At 43.2% G+C, this 24,019-nt stretch overlaps 1 protein-coding gene across 1 annotated transcript in view; it reads left to right on the top strand.

Annotated features, from left to right (window-relative positions):
• LOC141132845 (aldo-keto reductase family 1 member C1-like) overlaps nucleotides 1-24,019 on the top strand; it is a 121,306-nt gene that overhangs the window by 20,940 nt on the left and 76,347 nt on the right. The window lies entirely within an intron of this gene.

The raw sequence follows: 24,019 nt of genomic DNA, 5'->3' as shown, positions 1-24,019 counted from the left end.
AAAGCCCCATATTTCTCTCCCCCAACTCCATACTTTATTAAATATCTTTGGCAAACTCTGCCTATACATATCCCCCCTACACACCTCACTACATTACAAAACAACTTTCCCTATCACTGGTGTCCCTCCTCCCTTAAATATCTGGGAATACATTTAACTGCATCTTACTCCACTCTGTATCAAGCTTACTACCCTTCTTTAATATTGGAAACACACCGTCTGTTACGTCAGTGGGAGGAATGTCCTTTGTCTCTTCTGGGTAGGATAAATGTCCTTAAGATATCTATACTCCCGAAACTTTTGTACCTTTTTGAAACCTTGCCAATTGCAGTTGCCATGACACAACTTTGAAACATTCAAAGGTTCTTTACTAAATTTATTTGGGGTAATAAAGCACATAGGATTGCTAGCACTGTGGTATTTGCCCCTCGCTCTCATGGAGGGCTGGGAGCCCCTGACATTATTAAATACTACTATGCTACCCATCTTACAGCGATTATGACCTGGTCAACATGATTTGCAACAAACAGATGGGCAGAATTGGAGTTGAGCATAACCAGCCCTGTGCATCTCTGTTCCATGCTCTGGTCCGATCTAACTACCTCTATAGCCAAGTTAAGAAATATATGTTTGGGACCAATGTTATTTACTTTCTCCATTTGGAAAAAAATGCTACAAAAGGTTCTCTCTCTCTTCTCCATGCCCACCTCTCCTAAACACAATTTTTTAACCTGGATATTCTGGATAGCCTATCCTACAGCAACATGTACCCATGGTCACAGGCGGGTATTTTCTAGCTCCGTCACCTAGTACATCCCGTGACTCGTAAACTGCTCTCGTTTCAGGAGCCCCAAAACAAATTTGAGATCTCCAAAAAGCTATTTTTTCTTACCTTCAGTTTAAACATTTTCACGCTATATCACCTTCTTTATCCTTAGAAACGCCTAATGCCTTTGAAATATTATGTGCCCAGGGCCCCTACCAACCTGGCCTCATATCTGCTATATACAAAATCCTTCATGACTCGAACCCAACTAAGATACACTCATGTCTATATGCGGAAATGGGCCAAAATAATCCAGACTCCTATTTCTCTTCCTCATGGGCAAAAGAACTGGGACTCCATATCGAAAGCCTCCAGATGCATGGATCAGAGAGAGACAGCTTATAAGGTCCTCATGTTCTGGTATAAGACCCCAGAAGCTATAAGTATGACCCCTCTGTATCCCAGAATTGTTGGAGATGCCTTCAAGACGTAGGAACACAATATCATATCTTCTGGGAATGCCCGATAATCCTACCTTTATGGATCTTGGTCCAATACTTACTCCAGACAGTGTTAGGGATGGATTTCCCATTAGACCCGATCCATTATTTATTGGAAATTGAAATTGGAAAGAAATTGATGTCTTATATCCCATTGGCTGCCAAAAGAGTTATTCCCACCTATTGGCTATCCTTGAATCCTCCTACGCAGCCTCAATTGAGGCCATATGACAACAGTGATCCATGATTCCCTACCTCAATTCTCAAAGGTATGGGATCCCTGGGATAACTCTCAATTCAACTTAGAGGCAACTTCCCATACCTCTGATCAAATACCATACACATAGTCAGTTCTTACCCATTCAAATGGTCTAATCCTGTTCCCATTAATGTGTACATGCAACGTTGAAACCCATGGTGTACCTCTCCCCCCCCCTCTTTTCTCCCCCCCCCTTGTTTCTTTTTTCCACTGATTTTCTTTTATTTTGTTAACTCGCAATGCCTTAGCCCATCTTTAGGTTACACTCCACGGGCCTACAATGGAGCTGTAACAGAACTAGGAGAGGTTCCTGTGGCTACATTACTCTTCTACATGGGCCTTAACCTTAACCTCGATAACATTTCTTTTGAATGTTATACAAGTTTCTTATAAGACTGACTGTACCTCTTCTCTAGAGCCTATCATATGTATGTGTTCTCATTTGCTAAGACAAGCTTTTCTTCTTTGTATAAGATTTGTTACAACATCTCTGTATTGTTTTACAAAACAAAAATAAATAAATATACAATTATAACAAAAAGTAGAAAATATAATTTTTTTTCAAAATATTTGGTCTTTTTTCATTTATATCGCAAAAAATAAAACTCCCAGAGGTGATCAAATACCACCAAAATAAAGCTCTATTTGTGGGGGGAAAAGGACACAAAATTTAGTTTGTGTACAGCATTGCATGACTGAGCAATTACTAGTTAAAGCAGCACAGTGCCAAATTGCAAAAAGTGCTCTGGTCATGAAAAATACAAAAAAAAAAATTCTTCAAAAATTTTAGGCCAAAATGTTTTCTGCTACATGTCTTTAGTAAAAAAAAAAAAAAAAAATATCCCAATAAGCGTATATTGATTGGTTTGCATGAAAGTTATAGCATCTACAAACTTTATTTATTCTTCTTTTATACTAGCAATGGTGGTGATCCGCGGATTATAATGAGACTGCAGTAGTGCGGTGGGAAATCTGACACTAAATGACACTGGGGGGGGAAACTGACTGACTGCCACTGCCACCAATTAAGTGATCAGTGCTAATGCTATACACTATCCCTGTACTAATGACACTGGCTGGGAAGGGGTTAACATCTAGGTTGATCAAAGGGTTAACTGTGTCCCTAACAAGTGTTAATGTGTGCTGTTTTTACTCTGCTTTGCAGGAAAAAAAAAATGGCACATCGCTGCTCTCTGTAGAGGCAGCTCTGTGTTGTTTACAGAGGGCTCTCTTCTGTCATTTGCACAGCCGATCAGTAGGTTCCAGCCATGTAGATTTTGTGGAAGCAATGATGAATAGTCAGATGAATCTTGTAGAGAACTTGTTTATTCCCAGCCAGCAGTGAACAGCATGTGAACCTTTTCTTAGTTTAACTTTATAACTTTCTACTTCCTGTTCCAACCCCCAGGTCCTCACACATACATAATCTACATATTTCCCCTTTTAAAAAAAAAAGATATGCATATATAAATAAAGTGTAATATAGAACCAACAAGGAGTGCAGCATAGCAAGGAACAATAACAAACTACAATTTTAAACAAAATACTGGGTAAGAGTCAGTGTGTGATAAAGTCTTGGAACTTTGGATTGGGTTTACACACCTCGTCCAGATCGAGTAACAACTTGTGGGACTTGCGAGTCTGAAACTTCTTGCCTGTCGCCGTCATAATTTTGTTGTGGTTTTGTGTTACATCCATGGCAGTACAATATGATTCAGGTACCTGTAGGAGGTGACAGTGGTTCCTTACATAAGTCCTACCATCAGAATGGACAATATAGCTGTTTGGTTGGCAGGCCTTACCATGAACCGTGGCCAGTTTGTCAAACGCACGGGTTGTCTCCATCCTTACCACCTGCCCAGGCTCCAGAGGAGAAAGCCGTCTGGCTGATTTGTCATGGCTTATCTTTCCTTTGTGCCTGAGAGTAAATAAAGCAGCCTGGGCATCAGTCTCAACTCTTAGCAGGCGCTGGGAGGGGACCATGGAAATCAGAATCCTGGTTCGTTGTGATAGTAAACGTTGTGCCGGAGAACGCATGCCATCCCTAGGTGTCTTGCGGAGGTTGAGTAGGGCTGCATAAACATCAGAACCATCACGTGCACAGTTCTGTAGGAGATGCTTGGCCGACCTTACACTACGCTCTGCAAGACCATTGGATCTAGGGTAATTGGGACTGCTAGTGACATGCTGAAAACCCCACTGGTGAGCAAAGTTCTTGAATTCTCTACTTAAAAATGATGTTGCATTGTCAGTCATCAATTGATAGGGAATTCCATGTGTGGAGAATATCCTCTTTAATGTCCTGATAACTGTGTTACTGGAAGTGTTTAGGAGGACATCAAACTCCCACCACCCACCAGTACGAATCTACCAAGACTAGGTAATCCTTGTTTGACCACTCAAATATGTCAGCTGCTGTGATAGACCATGGTCTGTCAGGTATTTGGTGAAGAGTTAAAGGTTCTCTCATCTGGTGCTGTCATTGCATGGGGCACATCTGGAAACTTCTCTTTCAATGTCAGTATGTATATATGTATATAGTGGGCCAAAACATGGCTTCACGCACCCTTCGCTTAGTGGAATGAATGCCAGGATGACCTTGACGGAGCTGTGTCAAGTAGTATTTTTGGAGAGAGTGAGGGATGACATATCTCTGACCACGCAGGATCAATCCATCATCCGCTGTCAATTCATCATTCATAAAGTAGAATGGTCAGATATTATGTGGGATTTCCTTAACCGCTAAGCCACCGCCCACCGTCATATGACGGCTGGACGAGGCTTCTGTTGTTCTGGGAGGACGTCATATGACGTCCTCGCCCTCCCGAGCCACTAGGGGGCGCGCACCGCCGGCGGCGCGCGCGCGTGCCCGCTGCGTCACTCGGGACCCGGTGCTCGTGCCTGGCGGCCGCGATGTCCGCCGGGCACCCGCGATTGCCGGGTAACAGAGCAGGAGCGTGGATCTGTGCATGTAAACACAGATCCACGTCCTGTCAGAGAGGAGAGGAGACCGATGGCGTGTCCCTTGTACATAGGGACAGCGATCGGTCACCTCCCCCAGTCAGTCCCCTCCCCCCACAGTTAGAATCACCTCCTTAGGTCATACATTAACCCCTCGAGCGCCCCCTAGTGTTAACCCCTTCCCTGCCAGTCACATTTACACAGTAATCAATGCAATTTTATAGCATTGATCGCTGTATAAATGTGAATGGTCCCAAAAATGTGTCAAAAGTGTCCGATGTGTCCGCCGCAATATCGCAGTCACAATAAAAATTGCAGATCGCCGCCATTACTAGTAAAAAATAAATAAATAATAAAAATGCTATAAATCTATGCCCTATTTTGTAGACGCTATAACTTTTGCGCAAACCAATCAATATACGCTTATCGCAATTTTTTTTTACCAAAAATATGTAGAAGAATACGTATCGGCCTAAACTGAGGAAAAAATTTGTGAAAAAAAAAAAAAAAATTGGATATTTATTATAGCAAAAAGTAAAAAATATTGTGTTTTTTCAAAATTGTCCCTCTTCTTTTGTTTATAGCACAATAAATAAAAACCGCAGAGGTGATCAAATACCACCAAAAGAAAGCTCTATTTGTGGGGAAAAAAATGATAAAAATTTAATTAAGGTGCAGTGTAACATGACCGCGCAATTGTCATTCAAAATGCGACAGCGCTGAAAACTGAAAAATGGCTTGGGCAGGAAGGGGGTGTAAGTGCCCTGTATTGAGGTGGTTAAAGGAGCCAGGCCACCCATTGAGAATGATGTCCATGAGGCGCTGACAGGTGGCATCCGCCTGTGTTTCTTGCTTTAGTTCCTGAATCCTTCTAGATGACAAAACCCCAGAGCCAACACATCATAATCCTCAATAGCTTCAGCGTTATCAGAAGTGGGGAGGTGTGCATGTGAAAGAGCATCCGCAACAAAGAGTTAACGGCCTCATTTATAGATTACATTAAGGTTGTAGCGTTGAGGCTTTAGCATTATTCGCTGGATGCGCGCAGATGCTGTGTGCAGGGGTTTTCTCAATATAGTAATGAGTGGCTGATGATCTGTCTCCACAGTCACAGGGCGGCCATAGATATAATCATGGAATTTTACATAGACAAATACTAGTCCCAATAATTCCTTCTCAATTTGAGCCTAGCGTGCTTTAGTCTCAGTGAGGGCTCTTGATGCAAAAGCCAAAGGCCTCCCATCTTGAAGACAGACTGCGCCAAGACCATGCTGGGAAGCATCAGCAGACAATACCACCGTCTTATGCACGTCAAAATACTGCAGGACAGGTGGACTGGTTAATTGTCCTTTCAATGTATCTACAGCAACAGCATGTTGTCCAGTCCAACACCAGTCGGCATCTTGGAGCAGAAGCTGACAGAGTAGCGATGTTATCTCACTGTAGTGATAAATGAACTTCGAGAGATAATTGGTCATGCCAAAAAACCTTTGCAATACACGTTTTTCCTCTGGGGCAGGCATTTGATGGATGGCTTTGGTTTTTTCTGGGTCAGGCTTGACACCTTTGTCCGTGAGAAGGTGTCCAATATATGGCACCTCTGAGACCCTGAAGCGACATTTGGTAGGATTGAGGTGCATTTTGATGGCTCTGACACGGTTTAGTACGCATTTAAGTCGTTTGTCATGTTCCTCAATAGAAGATCCCCAAATCAAGATACCATCCACGACTATTTCACATGGCTGTCCAGCAAACAGCTGTTCCATACATCTCTAAAAGACTTTGCTTCCAGTCGAAATTCCATATGGCATCCGTAAGCATTTGTATCTCCCATATGTGGTCATAAATGTTGTGAGCAATGACGATTCCTCATCCAAAGAGATTTGCCAGAATCCATATTTTGCATCTACAATGCTGAACACCTTTGCCTCTGGCATATCAGTGATCACTTGCTCTACAGTTTTTAATGGGTGATAAGGCCTCAGGGGAGCCTTATTCAAGTGCACAGAATCAATGCATATGCGCACACTGCCATCTTTCTTGACTACTGCTGCCATGGTAGACACCCAGGGAGTAGCCTCCTGCACTGGCGCAATGATGCCCAGTCTAGTCATCCTTTCCAACTCTTGCAAGACTTTGTCTTTTAAAGCCAGTGGGATCCTTCGAGGGGCACACACATGTTAGGCTGTACCGTTTCATCGTCAAAACGTCACTTCCGCCCATAGCTCTTAAAGGGCCTTTTTTTTTTTTTTTTTTTTTTTTTTTAAATGACAAATTTTTTTTAATTGAATTTTAGTGTAAATATGAGATGTGAGGTCTTTTTGACCCCAGATCTCATATTTAAGAGGTCCTGTCATTTTGTTTTTCTATTACAAGGGATGTTTACATTCCTTGTAATAGGAATAAGTGACAGATTATTATTTTTTTTTTTTAAAGAACAGTGTAAAAAACGCGTTCCGTCCTGCCGAGATTGCGTGTAGAAGTGAACGCATACGTGAGTAGCGCCTGCATATGAAAACGGTGTTCAAACCACACATGTGAGGTATTGCCACGATCAGTAGAGCAATAGCAATAATTCTAGCCCTAGACCTCTGTAACTCAAAACATGCAACCTGTAGAATTTTTTTAAACGTCACCTATGGAGATTTTTGAGAGTAAAAGTTTGTCGCCATTCGACGAGCGGGCGCAATTTTGAAGCGTGACATGTTGGGTATCAATTTACTAATAATGTTTGGGGGTTCTAAGTAATTTTCTAGCAAAAAAAAAACAAAACAGTTTTTAACTTGTAAACAACAAATCTCAAAATGATTAAGTGGTTAATACATCAGGATCCTCTCTGTCCTCATTGTCATGAAAATGAAATGACTCATATCTATCTAGTGTATATGAACCAGCAAAATTGAGACGAGTGTAAGCTTTTTTGACTTGTCTGAGAGTCCTGCTTTGCTGTACACATCCCATCCTCTTTTGAATTTCAGCCAGTTGTTAGCAATGCCATTATCAAAGATTAGGGGTTGTATGCCACAAGGATTCTGAGCTATGATGTTTCAGCTATCTTACTTCTGTCACCATGTAGATTTTTGGAAGCAATTATGAATAGTCAGATGAACCTTGTAGAGAACTTGTTCATTCCCAGCCAGCAGTGAACAGTATGTGAACCTTTTCTTAGTTTCACTTTATAACTTCCTACTTCCTGTTCCCACCCCAGGTCCTCACACATACATATTCTACAAGTTATAACCCTAGGTTCCCATCTGTATGTGTTTGTGGAGCGCATTTGCACGGACACGGCAGCCCTTTCATTTCAATGGGCTGCCATGCCTGCGTTTCCACAAAAAAAAGGGGGGGTATGAATACTTTTTCAAAGCACTATAAGTCTAATACCTACCCTTTACTGCCAACTCACAGGCTGGGGGTAGAGAGGAGACCTGTAAAGGTTACTTATGGTGGCCATATACACTTTGATAAAGAAATTATTTATTTTCTGGGCAACCTTTTCTGATAGGAATAATCAATCTACATTTGACAACCTATTTGACTGATATGCCATTCAAGGGAAAGTGGATTTTAAGTGACAGTTGAAGTGGAATTCCAGGCTTATTGCTAACTATGCTTAAACTTGCTCCCACCCCCTTCTTAATCCTATTCTAATTATTCTGTTAAAGAAAGATACTTATACCGAGCACTCTGGTCCATTCACGTGATTGTCTCCCAGCGCTGGCTTCAGGGAAAAGAAGGGACAGCTGACAACTGATGCCCCATAGTAAACCTATGGGTGACGCCACCACCCAGGCATTACAGCCGTTGTCGGAGATCTCTCCTCTCCCCTGAAGCGGCCGTTGGGTTCACATGACCAGACCGGAGCACACTCAGAATAGGTAAGTATAGGCATCTTCCTTTTACAGGATAGTTAAAATAGGATTGCAAGGGAGTGGGAGGTGGGAGGTGGGAGTGTGGGGGGGGGGGGGGCTGTTAGTTATTGATGGCATCTCAGTTTGCACCCTGTAATTTCCTAATCTGATTAACTGAAAAAACAATTGTATTCCTGAATAAAAGTATCTACTGCTGATAGAAAATTATTGATCATTTTTTGCCCTGGCCTATTGACTCCGTTCGATGGAGTTGAATCTTTTTTTTTTTTTTTAATTTCAACTTTATTTTTATTTTTTTTCCAATAAACACAACAATATTTTCAATACAGAAAACCATAAAAAGCAGTACAAACACTACATATTCATCCCACCCCCTCATTCCCAGTTTCCCGCCTCCTCTAAAAGTTTGTTTCCAATATATACTTTCTAAAAATGTATCATCTCAGGCATCAGTCCTGGCATTTCTAGCCATACTTTCTGTAATGAAACATCTCACACTCGGCTTGAGTGCTTTTGCCATATACCACTTCCTCCCAGTCTGAATATAGATATCAGATATTCTAACCGCTGACAACCACAAACTAGACAGTACTCGTTTGGTTGCTCAACATGAACTGTTCAAACACATGTTAGTCATATGACGTCCGCAGTCCTCGGTTTCTCGCCACTCCTGAGCGCAGCGATCAGGGATGAGGTGTGTCCCTCGGACAAAACCCATCCCAGATCTGTGTAAAGAGCCAATAAAAAATGGCTCTTTACCACGTGACCGGCTGTGTCCAATCACAGCCGGTCACATGTACTGTCTACGTGAACGGCGCTCATGCACGCCCCTACGGCGCGCGCAGAGCGGCGATCGGGGACGAGGCTTGTCACCCTGACACAGCCCAACCCCGATCACAGTAAAGAGCCAATGAAATTGGCTCTTTACCATGTGACCGGCTGTGTCCAATCACAGCCGGTCACAGAATGTCAACAAACCGTGGTAACGAGATGTTACCTGGTTCTCCTCCTCACTCACCGATCAGAGTACCTGTCACCACCCATCAAAGTACCTGTCACCAGCCATCAAAGTACCCGAGTACCTGTCAGTCCATCTGAGTACCCGAGTACCTGAGTACCTGTCACAGCCCATCTGAGTACCCGAGTACCTGTCACATTTCATCTGAGTACCCGAGTACCTGAGTACCTGTCACAGCCCATCTGAATACCCAAGTACTTGTCACAGTCCATCTGAGTACCCGAGTACCTGAGTACCTGTCACAGCCCATCTGAATACCCAAGTACCTGTCACAGTCCATCTGAGTACCCGAGTACCTGTCACAGCCCATCTGAGTACTTGAGTACCTGTCACATTTCATCTGAGTACCCGAGTACCTGTCACATTTCATCTGAGTACCCGAGTACCTGTCACAGCCCATCTGAGTACCCAAGTACCTGTCACAGTCCATCTGAGTACCCGAGTACCTGAGTACCTGTCACAGGCATCTGAGTACCCGAGTACCTGTCATAGTCCATCTGAGTACCTGTCACAGTTTATCTGAGTACCCGAGTACCTGAGTACCTGTCACAGTTCATCTGAGTACATGAGTTTGTGAGTACCTGTCACAGCCCATCTGAGTATCTGTCACAGTTCATCTGAGTACCTGAGTACCTGTCACAGTCCGAGTACCTGTCACCAGCCCATCAGAGTACCCGAGTACCTATATGTAGCCCATCAGAGTACTCGAGTACCTGTCACCAGACCATCAGAGTACCCAAGTACCTGTCACCAGGCCATCAGAGTACCCAAGTACCTGTCACCAGTCCATCAGAGTACCCGAGTACCTGTCAGCAGCCCATCAGAGTAACCAAGTACCTGTCACCAGCCCATCAGAGTAACCGAGTACCTAGCTGCAGCCCATGCCTCAGAATATACGTTGGGGTGTTTGCTTTCAAAAATGGTGTCATTTTGTGGGTAATTCCACTGTCCTGGTGCTCAAGGACCTTCAAAAGTGTGATAGGTAGGAATGAAATGAGATGTGTAATTTATGCTCCTAGAAAGCCTGAAGGTACTACTTCAATGTTGGGCCTCTGTATGTGGCCAGGCTGTGTAAAAGTCTCACACGTGGTATCGCCATACTTAGGATGAGTAACAGAATGTGTTTTGGGGTGTAATTTTTGCTATATACATGCTAAGTGTTAGAAATATCTTATAAATTGACAACTTTGTGTAAAAAAAAAGATTTTAATTTTCTTTCCACGTTTTCTGAAGACTTGTTTAAAAAAATTAACCGTTCAAAAGACTCATAATGCTTCATAGAATATATGTTAGGGTGTTTGTTTTCGAAAATGGGGTCATTTTGTGGGTAATTCCATTGTCCTGGTGTTCCAGGGCCTTCAAAAGTGTAATAGGTTGTTAGGAAATTAGAGGTGTAATTTATGCTCCTAGAACGCCTGACAGCGCTCCCTGCATGTTGGGCCTCTGTATGTGGCCAGGCTGTGTAAAAGTCTAATACATGTGGTATCGCCATACACGGGAGGAGTAGCAGAATGTATTTTGGGGTGTAATTGGAAGTATGCATATGCTGTGTGTGAGAAATAACTTGTTATTATGATAATTTTGTGAAAAAAAAATTCTTAATTTTTCCAAGAATTGTGGGAAAAAATTACAACTTCAAAAATCTCACCATGCCTCTTACTAAATACCTTTGACTGTCTACTTTTCAAAAAGGGTTCATTTGGGGGGTATTTGTACTTTCCTGACATTTCAGAGCCTCAAGAAATGAGACAGACCGTCAGTGCATCAGGTGTGATCAATTTTCAATGATTTGCACCTTAGCTTGTAGACTCTATAACTTTCACAGAGACTAAATAATATCCACTAATTTAGGTTATTTTTACCAAAGAGATGTAGCAGTATAACCTTTTGCCCAAATTTATGAACAAAAATGACTTATTTGCAAATTGTTATCATAGAAACTAAAAAAAAAAGTGTTTTTTTTTCCCAAAATTTTCGCTTTTTTCACTCATGTCGCAAAAAATAAAAAACCCAGTGGTGATTAAATACCACGAAAAGAAAGCTCTATTTGTATGAAAAAAATTATAAAAATTGTTTGGGTACAGTGTTGCATGACTGAATAATTGGCATTCAAATTGTGAGAGCGCTGAAAGCTAAAAATTGGTCTGGGCAGGAAGGGTGTATAAATGCCCTGTATTGAAGTGGTTAAAAAAAAAAAAAAAATCTATTTTTTCCTCAGTTTAGGCCAATATGTATTCTACATGTTTTTGGTAAAAAAAAAAAAAAAAAAAAAAAAAATCGCAATAATCGTATATTGATTGGTTTGCGCAAAAATTATAGCGCCTACAAAATAGGTTATTGATTTATGACATTTTTATTATTTATTTTTTTTACTAGTAATGGCGGCGATCTGCGATTTTTATCGGGACTTCGATATTGCGACAGACACTTTTTTGAAACCATTGATATTTATACACCGATCAGTGCTATAAAAAGCCACAGATTACTGCACAAATGTCACTGGCAGGGAAGAAGTTAACACTAGGGGGAGATCAAGGGGTTAAATGTGTTCCCTCACTGTGTGCTCTAACTGTGGGGGGTGGGACTGACTGGGGGAGGAGACCGATCGGTGTTCCTATATACTAGGAACACACGATCTGTCTCCTCTACCCTGACAGAACATGGATGTGTGTGTTTGCACACACACATCCACGTTCCTACTCTGTCAAGAGCAATTGCGGGTGCCTGGGGGACATCGCGGATCAGTCCATTTAGCTAAGTTGTCTGGCAATGGGTCTTCTACATATATTTGTCACTTTTCCCATTATTTCTAACTCCCAGTCCTTGGTAGACTTCTTCCTCCTAGAAATCTGCTGGATTAGGATTCCTCTCAGATAGTCTTTAAGGGTGTCCCATACCATACCCTGTGTTGCTGAAGTTCTATTAAGATCCAGGAAATCCCGGAGCATAGCTAGCATATATTCTCTGGGGAGTAATTAAATGCAACTAAAAAGGATTAATTCTCCATTCTCTCCCACCCTGCCGTTTTTCCATTCCTAATGCCAGGACTAAAGGGGAGTGGTCTGATAATCCTCTAGCCTCATATCTAATATTTGTTACCAATGTACTAAGAGTGTCATTCCCTATTGCCATATTAATTTTAGAAAGTGAGGAATGTGTCTCAGAATTGAATCTATATCAAGTCTACCTTGATCGGAAGGAAAGTTATGGCTCAATCGTTTCCATCGAATCACACATCAGTCGGATAATAAAATTAAGGTGTGTGTGGCCTCCATTAAATGCAGCATAGAGATATTAGGTCTCCTGTCCTGCAAGACAGTATGCTGTGTAACAGAGGCTTGTAAAAGTCAGGACCGGATGGACAAAATTACAAATCTTTTTGCAGTAAAACAGCTCCCATATAACATAGTTACCAACATTGTAAAAAAAATTATAGTGACACTTTTTTTGGCTGTAGGCGGAGTCTTATTATAATTAGGGGGGGCATGCATTTGTAGGCGTGACATAGCAAAAAAAGAAAAATGCGGTGCCGCGCCGAAAACTTGGCGTGGTTTATGTGAAATAGCTTAAATGGGTGCGGTTCAAATGGGGTTGTGGTTAGCGTCTGAGATGAATGAGAGATGGAGAAAGAAAGGGGAAAAGAGGGAGGGAGAGAGAAAGAAGGAAAGAAGGAGGGAAGGAGAGAGAAGGAAGGAAAGAGGGATGGAGGGACAGCAGGCTCAGATCCTACACCATAATAGAGATGTGTATTCCAGAGTTTAACAAATCAGCAGATAAAGATACTCCAAACACCTGGTGTTAGCGCTTCAATCATCCCAGCACCATGGTTGTTGTGGTGTCAGAATGATTGAAGCGCATTATTACTATTATTACATTGTAATATAAAATGAAATCATTCAACTCATCATAATCCAGAATCAGTGGGACGGCTGAGCATGTCACCTGCCATGTCGCCTGCCACCAGATGACATCAGGTGCCCCCAGCAGAGTCTGTCCTTGCATCAGGTGCCCCCAGCAGAGTCCGTCCTTGCATCAGGTGCCCCCAGCAGAGTCTGTCCTTGCATCAGGTGCCCCCAGCAGAGTCTGTCCTTGCATCAGGTGCCCCCAGCAGTCCGTCCTTACATCAGGTGCCCCCAGAAGCAGAGCCCCTCCTTACAGATCTGTGTCCCTGGCAGCGGAGCCCCTCCTTACATTTGGCGTTCCCAGCAGAGCCCCTCCTTACATCTGGCGTCCCCAGCAGAGCCCCTCCTTACATCTGGCGTCCCCAGCGGAGCCCCTCCTTACATCTGGTGTCCCCAGCGGAGCCCCTCCTTACATCCGGTGTGCCTGCAGCGCCGTTTCCACCGCCATTACCGTACAATTTTAGTAACAGGCCGAAGTAATCAAGGTAGAGGCGGAACTGGGCGAGTGGCTACAATAGAAATTGAGCTGCGGCGCCGCCCACCCCCCATCCCTTACCACAACAGGTCACAAACAGACCGGCAGCGCGGCGGGGGGTGGGCGGTGCCGCAGCTCAATTTCTATTGTCAGCCACCCGGCCGGCTCTGCCTCTTGTTCTTGGTAAAATGGTAAAATTGGTAAAATTGCGGCCGATTTCCCGATTTCCCTGCTTAATCACTTAAAGAGTAACTCCATTTTTGTTGTGAAAAAAACATTCCCCTCTGGGTGATCTGTATACATTGCAAGGATTATAACAACCTTTGTTGCAGATTCTACCTTTTATTATTCTGAAGTAATCCCTGTATGTTCCTCTGAGCCTCGGTGATGAGTGGGTCTAATGGCTGTGGTTTCATAATTATCTATCAGGTGTACACCTGCAGGGAACTAATGAGGAAATCTGCTAGGCCTGCATCCCTTTAGACATGTTCCTACCTCAAAGTGTCTTAGCAAAAATGAAATTTTTGTTGCAGGGGATGCCTGAAATCTGACTTGCATCTTAGGCAGACTTCTGGGAAAATTGGTGAGCCAATATCACAAGCAGGAAATTATGTTTATGTGGGTGGTCAGTACACACTCTGTATACAGAACAACTGCCGGTAGCCATATTGCAATGCATTCAAAATTGCAGTGGCTGCAGATTGAAAATGACAGGTAATTTTGAATAACATTTATTTACAATATGACTTGTGTCGCAATTGTATACGCTATATTATTTTTTATTTGCCATTTTTGTTTCCCCACGAAAGTGGAGTTACCCTTTAATGTGAAATTGTAGTGAAGGTGCTCTCTTTGCGCTTGAATATGGTCTTAGGGTATCTGGTCCACAAGGATGAAGTGGGTTTCATACTGAAACGGCAAGCTCAAGATAATACATGCAGAATAACATTGTTACTCCATCTCCTGCATTCACTCTGCATTCCTGCTTATCTTTTGTCTTTAGACATACACAAAGCATTTGACTCTGTCTCATGGTCCTACCCAAGATACATCCTTACCTGTTGGGGCTTCGACCCAAATTTTTTACAGTGGACATTTGCAATGTACGAGAACCCCAGGTAGGGTTGCCACCTGTCTGGGTTTCACCCGGACAGTTCGGGTTTGGAATCATGCGCTTGGGTTTCAGACTGCCTGAAACCCAGACACATTATTCAGACTGGACTATGGCTTCCCAGCAGGTTTGCTGGCTGCAGTTGGCTAAGCTGAGATTGTCTGTTACACTCTTTTTTGCGCTGCCCAAAGCCAGCACTAACAATACTAACAATTCCCCCCCACACACACACACACCAACGGGAGAGGAGAGAGGGCTCAATCTGCACCTCTTTCTCCCACCCCCTACCTCTCTTTGTCTGCCCACACTCCAATCCCCGGCACTGTGCCTCAGAAAAGGATAGTGGGGGCCAAAAATTGGAAGTCTAGCAGCCTCAGATACATCTGAATGAGAGGTGCTGACTGCCAAGGGGTGAGTGAGCTCAACATCCATCCCTGCCTGTGACTGAAGTCTCCCCTCCTTCTCTCTCCTGCCTATGAGTTAGTACACTAAAGAAAATCAGGGTTCCCAGAACACCCCTTACATCAGAGTCCCCCTTTACACCAAAGGCCACAGTGTTCCCACTTACAGCAGAGTCCTCTCCGTACATCAGAGTGTCAGTGTTCCCCCTTAAATCAGGATTTTCAGAGCATTCTTTAGAGTCCCCAGAGTTCTCCCTTATATCAGAGTCTGCAGAGTCCCCCCTTACAGTGAATGGGAACTCTGCGCAGTTCAGATGTAAAAGGGGAACTCTGTGGATTCAGATATAAAAGGGGAACTTTGTGGACTCTGATGTAAAGGGGGACTCTTGTTATTAATGTCATATGATTAGAAATGTTATTTAATAGCAAAATATATGTATAGTTTATACTATTTAATACAAAATTGCTGTGCACCGCTAAAGTGTTCGGGTTTGATTTGAAGAAAAGGTGGCAACCCTAACCCCAGGGCTTATCTCCAATTATGCAGGCTTTAAATTTTCTGGGGTTTTTTTCAGTAGTTAGGGGAACGAGACAAGGGTGTCCTCTCTCTTCCCTGCTATTCGCATTAGAAATTGAACCTCTAGTGCATCTGATACGCAATGACACAAATACACGTGGGATAGGGCCATCTTTAACCGCTTCAGTCCCGGAAGATTTTACCCCCTTCCTGACCAGAGCACTTTTTGCGATTCAGCACTGGTTCGCTTTAACTGACAATTGCGCGGTCGTGCGATGTTGCACCCAAACAAAATGACGTCCATTTTTTCCCACAAATAAAGCTTTCTTTTGGTGGTATTTGATCACCGCTGCGGTTTTTATTTTTTGCGCTATAAACAAAAAAAGAGCCATAATTTTGAAAAAAAAACAAAAAACGCAATAAGCGTATATTGATTGATAAGGAAAGAAAGGTGCACTAAAATAGCCACGTCCGAAATATTGAGGAAACAAAGAAAAAGGTACTACAAAGTATTACCAGAAGGGCGGACTTTATAGGCTAAGGCATGCAGTAATTTTCTGTCTCCCAGGGGCATGCTTTTTACATGAACTGTGAGGCTTTATTTAGCTACTAGCACTGCTGAAGCTTAATCAAGGTCTTATACACTGTGGACGCCATTGTGATCTGTTGGCCTCTTCCAGACCTGGAATACAAGCCCTCTTCTGCCCCTGCTTACAGACTTAGCCAACATGATTTATTCATACTTGCGAAACTCACCGTTCATCTGATATTGGGTATATTTGATAGTGTAATCCAACCAAGATAGAGAAATATGCTCTCTTATCTGTTTTGTCTTTGAACCTTGGCCGTGTCCTGAAGAAGCCTAACGGCGAAACGCGTAGACATACAAGGGCTCACTGCACATAAATACAGATGCATATATGCTATGTTTTTTATCCCCTTTTGATTATTCTATATTATGTAAATTCTAATAAACTTCATTATTTATACCACTTTTCCTCTCTATCGTATATTGATTGGTTTGCATAAAAATTATAGTGTCTACAAAATAGGGGATAGTTTTATGGCATTATTATTATTTTTTTTTTTTTTTACTAGTAATGGCAGCGATCTGCGATTTTTTTCAGGACTACGATATTATGGCGGACAATTTTGACACATTTTTGGAACCATTGGCATTTATACAGCGAGCAGTGCTATAAAAATGCATTGATTACTGTAAAAATGTCACTGGCAGGGAAGGGGTTAACACTAGGGGACGATCAAGGGGTTAATTGTGTTCCCTAGTGTGTGTTCTAACTGAAGGGGAGAGGGGACTGTGTAGGGGAGATGACAGACCACTGTTCATACTCTGTATGAACAGACAATCTATCTTTTCTCCCCTCAGAGAACCAGAAACTGTGTTTTTTTACACACACTGATCCCGATTCTCGGTGTGCCACGAGAGATCGCGGGAGCCTGGCGGTGATCGCGACCGCCGGGCGAGCAGGGGGCGCGCAGGCATGCCCCTAGTGACCACAGGGCGAAGCAACGTTACATAACGTACAAATGCGGCGGCTGGTTGGCAAGTGGTTAACGAGCGGCAAAAGGGACAGCTGCCCTGGGCCCAGTCATTGTTGTGGGGCCTGAGTGTGATACTGTTTAAGTATCGGTTGTCAGTAAATTTTCCAGGTTTTTTCAGTAAAAAAAAAGAGAAGTTGGCAACCCTTGTATCCAGTGACAGCAGCGGTGTGCAGTGGTATGCTAGCAGGTACCTGGAGGAATCATGGAGTGACCAGACAACTCAATCTGTGATGGTTTCATTGGGCTGGTGCACCCCGGAGTTGAAGATCTATGTGCGAAGAGTGCCAGGTCTCAATACTTGGAGGTGGTGAGTGGATTTATACACAACAAGAGTGACAGCATTTTATTTTATTCTGGAGTAAGCTCTATCTGCTCCTCCCTTGCTTGGCTGCTTTCTGCTTAAAATATGCCATACATGTGGACTAATTGCTTCATTAATATGGTGCTTTACTTGCTCAATTATCTGTGATTGCTCCACTGCTCCACTGTAACCTCTAGCAACCAGTGAGCAGTAATGATAAGCAGTAATCTATAGCAACCAATCAGTGAACAGTAATAATGTGCAGTAACCTCTACCAACCAATCAGTGATCGGTAATGATGTGCAGTAACCTCTAGCAATGAATCAGCAAGCAAAAATGATGTGTTGTAACCTCTAGCAACTAATCAGTGAGCCCTAATGTTTGCTGTAACCTCTAGAAACCAGTCATTGAGCGGTAATATGCTGCAACCAATCGCTATTGCTGCCTGATCTGCTGCAGTAAACTCATTTTGAGTCTTCTTGCTATTTGTTATATGTCTAAGAGCAGGTGGGGGCCTCAAGAAAATGTTTGCTCAGGGTCCAATCAATATTAACCACTTGCCGACCAGCCGCCATCATTATACTGCTGTAGGTCCGCTCGTTCCCGCGAATCACCGTAGCTGTACGTCGGCCCTTTAAACAGCTCTAGCAGGTGCGTGCACCCACTGCACGATGGGGGACCCGATGCACATGGGCGGAAGCCCCCATATGCGCCGGCCATGCGCAATTGCGGGCACGAGAGCCAGAACAAGGATGTGTGTGTGTAAACACGCACACACACATCCCCATTCTGTCAGGAGAGACAGATCGTCAGGAACAGCGATACCTCTCTTCCTTTAGTCCAGTGGTTCTCAACCTTTCTAGTGCCATGACCCCTTGATAAAATTTCCCAAGTTGTGGGGACCCCGAACAGTAAAATTATTTTCGGAGCGTGGGTTGTCAGCACCCAAGGCAAGACAAGTAATTTGCGCCCCTAACCCATGGAAATTTAGTGCTCCCTGAGTCCCTTCCACTCGTAAAGTATTAAAACCCCTTATGGTACATTTTAGGTTGTACCACTCTCTCTCTTTGTTCTCCTTGCTCCTTGGTGGGGGGAAGCTGGGGGGGGTCTGATCAGCCAACTTAGGTGCTCTTAATCAAGATCATCTGCTGATCTGAGAACTGTAGTGGGGACTGATTGCTGTATAAATGTCAATGGTCCCAAAAATGTGTCAAAAGTGTCCGATCTGTTCGCCGCAATGTCGCAGTCTTGCAAAAAAAAAAAAATCGCAGATCGCCGCCATTACTAGTAAAAAAAATAAATAAAAATGCCATAAATCTGTTCCCTATTTTGTAGACACAATAACTTTTGCGCAAACCAATCAATATACGCTTATTGCGATTTATTTTTTTTTTTACCAAAAGTTTTTTTGGGGGGATATTTATTATAGCAAAAAGTATAAACTATTGGGGGTTTTTCAAAATTGTCGCTTTTTTTGTTTATTGCGCAAAAAACGCAGACCTGATCGAATACCACCAAAAGAAAGCTCTATTTGTGGGGATAAAAGGATGTAAATTTTGTTTGGGTACAGCGTTGCACGACCGCGCAATTGTCAGTTAAAGCGATGCAGTGCTGTATCGCAAAAAATGGCCTGGTCATTAAGGGGGAAATTCTTCTGGTCCTTAAGTAGTTAAAGATGGCCCTGACAGGGGGGGCTCAAGGTTGTAGGTATTACTCAATAACTCTGTATGTTTTCCGACAATGTGTTACTATTTGTTCTGTCGCCCCTCATCTCTACTCTGACTCTCCTCAACTTTTTTGCGCTTATCTTTGGTCTAGAAGTCAACCAAAATAAATCAAAAGCTCTGAAACTTACATTATCGGCAGACGGGTGTCAAATATTACAGGCAGGACCGTTTTTAAGGCAGGGCAAAAGGGGCAGCTGCCCCGGGCCCCATCATTGTAGTGGGGCCCAAAGCAGTTGCCTCATACTTGCCAACTATCCCAGTTTCAATTCCCTTATCCCTTGAAGTTTTAGTCCCGTGTTGTGTCCCGATATCTCAGTGTAAAATTCTGCTGCTGCTGCTGCCCAGCTTTATGTAAATAGTCGTCGACTGCGGCATTGATATGTAAATAGAGGTGGCATTCATATGTATATCATGTCCCCCTGAGGTCACATCCACCATCACTTCTTCTGAATGCTGCCCACTGGGGAGGTAAAGGATCATGCTTGAAAGTCTAGCCTACAACTGTGGTCATTAAGCCTAACACCAGCCTGTTCTGCAAAAGTAAGCAAATTGGAGGTGGAACCCTTCTTCAGAATAACAGGGTGCCACAGCACCCTGAATTTTGGTGCATGTGAATACGCAGGCAGGCAGTGAGGAGATGATGTGCTGTAACTTTTAGCAACCAATCAGTGAGCGGTAATGCTGTGTACTAACCTCTTGCAACCAATCAGTGAGCAGTAATAATGTGCAGTAACCTCTAGCAATCAGTGAGCAGTATTGATGTACAGTAATCTGTAGCAACCAATCAACAAGCAGAAGTCATGTGCTAGAAAATAACAGTGAGCCATAATGTGTGCTGTAACCTCTAGCAGCCAGTCAGTGAGCGGTAATGATACATTGTAACCTCTGGCAACAAATCGCAATCGCTGCCTGATTTGATTCAGTAAAGTGATTTTGAGTCTAGCTGCTATTTATTGTATGTCTCAAAGCATGTGGAGAGCGAAATTGCGTGGAAGAGGGGGCCCAAGAAAATGTTTGTCCAGGGTCAAATCAATATTAAAGATGGCCCTGATTACAGATGTCCTTTTAATGATCCTCTCGCTCCCTGAAGCACTTAGGAGTATATCTCACAAGTCACCCTAGCTCTCTCTGTAGAGCAAATTACCCCCCAGTGCTGATTCACTTGTATAACATAATGTCTAAATGGTCAGCTCTAACAATATCCTGGTTAGCTAAAATATCCGCAGTTAGGATGATTTTTCTACGTACTACCAGGCTGCCAAATTGGCCCCCTCCTTAAATATCATGCCACTCATAAAACCCCGCTTTGGGTGGGACCCTGTTGGACAGAGTGAAACATAAGGTGAATATAATCTCCCTGCACAGCCTATTGCTGTCCTTTCTCCCTAATTTGAATTTTTACCTGTGGCGATCTCACCTTCCTCATTCCATGATTGGACACATCTACGACTAACCCAATTACATCACCTAGTTACATCCCAGGGCTTTAAATCATTCCCGATCTTACAAAGCCAATATAAACTCCCCAGCTCTAAAATCTTTAGATGTCTCCAAATAAAATATTTTTACTCCGCAACATTATTATCTGGTGTACAGTTTAGCACTATATCTATGTATGAAAGATTATATACATCAGATCCACATACAAAAGGAGTGGAGGCGTGGTCTAATTCCGGTCCAAGATGGACGTATAGCCGAGCTCTCCCGCACATAGAAGCAGCAGATTTCAGCCACAGGTCCCCCAATCAGCCTGTCAAGCATGGGGAAGGGAGATAAGAGCTCCCCCACCGCTTGCAACCCACAGATGTCCGCACAGCCACCGAACACTATCCCTGCGATGTTCCGGTCATCGCAGGGAGAAGGCCTCATAGCCTTGGCCTCGTCACAGCCATCCATCCCACTCGGCAGCTCCTGCCCCATAATGGACGGCGGACATAACACTGCAACACAGCCAGCACACAGCTTATGCCTCTCTGACCTCCATGCAGTGGCTGCAGACATTAAATTATCATTGTCTGCAGCCCTGTCTGCAGCGATTACAGAGCTAAAAACAGAGCTTAAAACAGATATACAAGCAGTGGCTGCCAGGATGGGAAGAGTGGAGCAGGTCACAGCAAGACACACAGACGCCATCAGACAGGTACAGAAATCTTCTGATATGCACCTCTCACATGTTATAGAAATGCACCGCCACTTAGAAGATTTGGATAATCGTGGCCGATGCCATAATATTCGCATCAGAGGTGTCCCAGAACTTGCGGACCAAAATCCAATCGAACAAACCACCTCAGCTATATTCAATGATCTATTGGAAAGATCCCCAGACTCACGATCGAATTCGAAAGGATTCACAGAGCCCTCAGATCAAGAGGAAGAGACAATGATCCCCCCAGAGACATAATATGTTGTTTGGTCAACTTCCCACTGAAGGAAGCTATCCTTAAAAAAGCAAGAGAAAAAAAACAGAATTATCTTCAACGGTGACAAAATTAAACTATACCAAGACTTATCGAATATCACGCTACAGCATCGCAGAGCTTTACACCCGATTTTAAACCAGCTGCAAACCAGAGGAATTCCATACCGATGGAAGTTTCCATTTTGCCTTTCAGCCACATGGAGAGGTCATACAGCACTGTTACGTATGCCTGATGACCTTCACGCATTCTGCGAAACATTGAACATGCCATTGGTCGAGGTGCCTGAATGGTATAACTCCTTCATGATAAACAACACATGGATCGAAGTAACCAACAAACTACACTCCAAGAGCCCAGGGAAACAAAGACCGCCGACGCAGATCCCCCTCATCGCAACATAACAAGAGGAGAAGAACAAGGCAGCCCAAGGAATGTCACCTCCTCGCCGCAGAGATCGCATGGACCACCCGGATCACATGGACACTTGAAATTCAGATGAACTGATATCTATAACCTTAACATCAAGCTTTACAAAAATCCATAAATGATGTACAGCTATCTAATATCAGATCAGCAGTGGAAACATCAAATCCTTTAAAGGGCATATAAGTGATCACACAGTTAAAAGTTTGGCTCTCAAATTAACTATGTGTTATGTCCCCTCCTTCTGTTTTTTCTTTTTTCCCCCCGTATTATGTTCATAATGCTAAGAACGCAAGACTTATGTTTCTTCTATAAAAGAGGCGAGAAATATCGCCACAGCCTGGACTGATGGATCAGCTATGAAAAGGATAAGGGGTAAAACAACTGTGAGTATAACATATGCTGTAATTCAACATATGGGTATTAACGCAGGAGGAGCAAGGCTCATTTTACACTAAGCCCTATGTTCCGTAATATATACTGATGTAGCATAAGGAGCTTTATGATCCCTTCAATATAAGTACAATCCATACTTGGTAGTTATGTCTCAATATTACATCTTAGAGTCTGAACAGAACTCCACAGGCGTCTGTCAGAAGTAAAACGTAAAACAATATGTAATGTCCTAGTAAAGAGGCCATACTATGCAAAACGCACAGGATCTGTGAATGACTCAAGGCCATATTCAATATAGGCCAGAAGCTAGGAGACTGTTTCTAGATTTAAAGTTTTTTCTAAGTTGTTGATTGAATTATAGATAAGGATGTGTTGATTATCCATCAAAATCATATGGTAAAGTGTGCACTGTAAACGTCCACACGTGAGAGGCATACTTATGGAACAAAATTTAATTAATACAAACATTTAAAGGAAAATTTTTAAAAAATCCCACGTTGAACCACAGATAGATGTATAGATTATACATATATATTGTCTACCAGGATCCTTATCACTTGCACTGTTTTCTCTCTTAATAAGCGCCTCACTAAGGACTTATGGTATAAACACTCAATTTCCATTTATTCAGATGACAACCGAAAATTACACAAATTCAGATAGGTGACTAAATAACCCCACCATTCACATTATTCACTACTCCTTTTATACAATATCGCCCTCTACTGGTAAAAGTCCAATTAACACATAGTTATACTTACCAAAAAATTTGATCGTCACATGTACCTCGTGGGTACTTTTCTCATGGTCTTTCACATACATAGCCCCCTCAAAAACTAATACAACTTTAAAAGACAAATTACAATACCCCTTTTAACAATAAGATTTTGGCACATTAACACCATCCTCAAGATATCCCCTTCCCAATCACACATCTAATTACATTAACCTTGGACCTTTATATAGTATATTATAGCCTGCTGCTCCAAAGTGCTAGGCTTAGGAAAAAAAAACCTTGAACCCACACAGAGGGTATTTCCCTGAGAGATCTCTTTTTTTTCTCTCTCTCTCTCTCTCTCTCTCTCCTTCTCTCTCCCCCCTCTCTCTCTCTCCCCCTTCTCTCGCTCTCTCTACCCCCTCTCTCCCCCCTCTCTCCCTCTCCCCCCCTCTCTCTCTCTCCCCCCTTTCTCCCCCCCTCTCTCTCTCCCCTGTCTCTCTCTCCCCCCTCTCTTTCTCCCCCTCTGCCCCCCCTCTCTTCCCCCTCTCTCTCCCCCTCCTCTCTCTCTCCCCCTCCTCTCTCTCTCTCTCTCTCTCTCCGCCCTCTCTCTCCCCCCTCCCCTCTCTCTCCCCCCTCCCCCTTCTCTCCCCCCCTCTCTCCCCTCCCTCCCCCTCTCTCTCCCTCTCCCC

The sequence above is a fragment of the Aquarana catesbeiana genome, linkage group LG03 (genome assembly GCF_042186555.1).
Source record: "Aquarana catesbeiana isolate 2022-GZ linkage group LG03, ASM4218655v1, whole genome shotgun sequence".
Classification (NCBI taxonomy): domain Eukaryota; kingdom Metazoa; phylum Chordata; class Amphibia; order Anura; family Ranidae; genus Aquarana; species Aquarana catesbeiana.
Note: the sequence above shows the minus strand (reverse complement) of the source record. Positions and strands in the feature narration are given on the sequence as shown.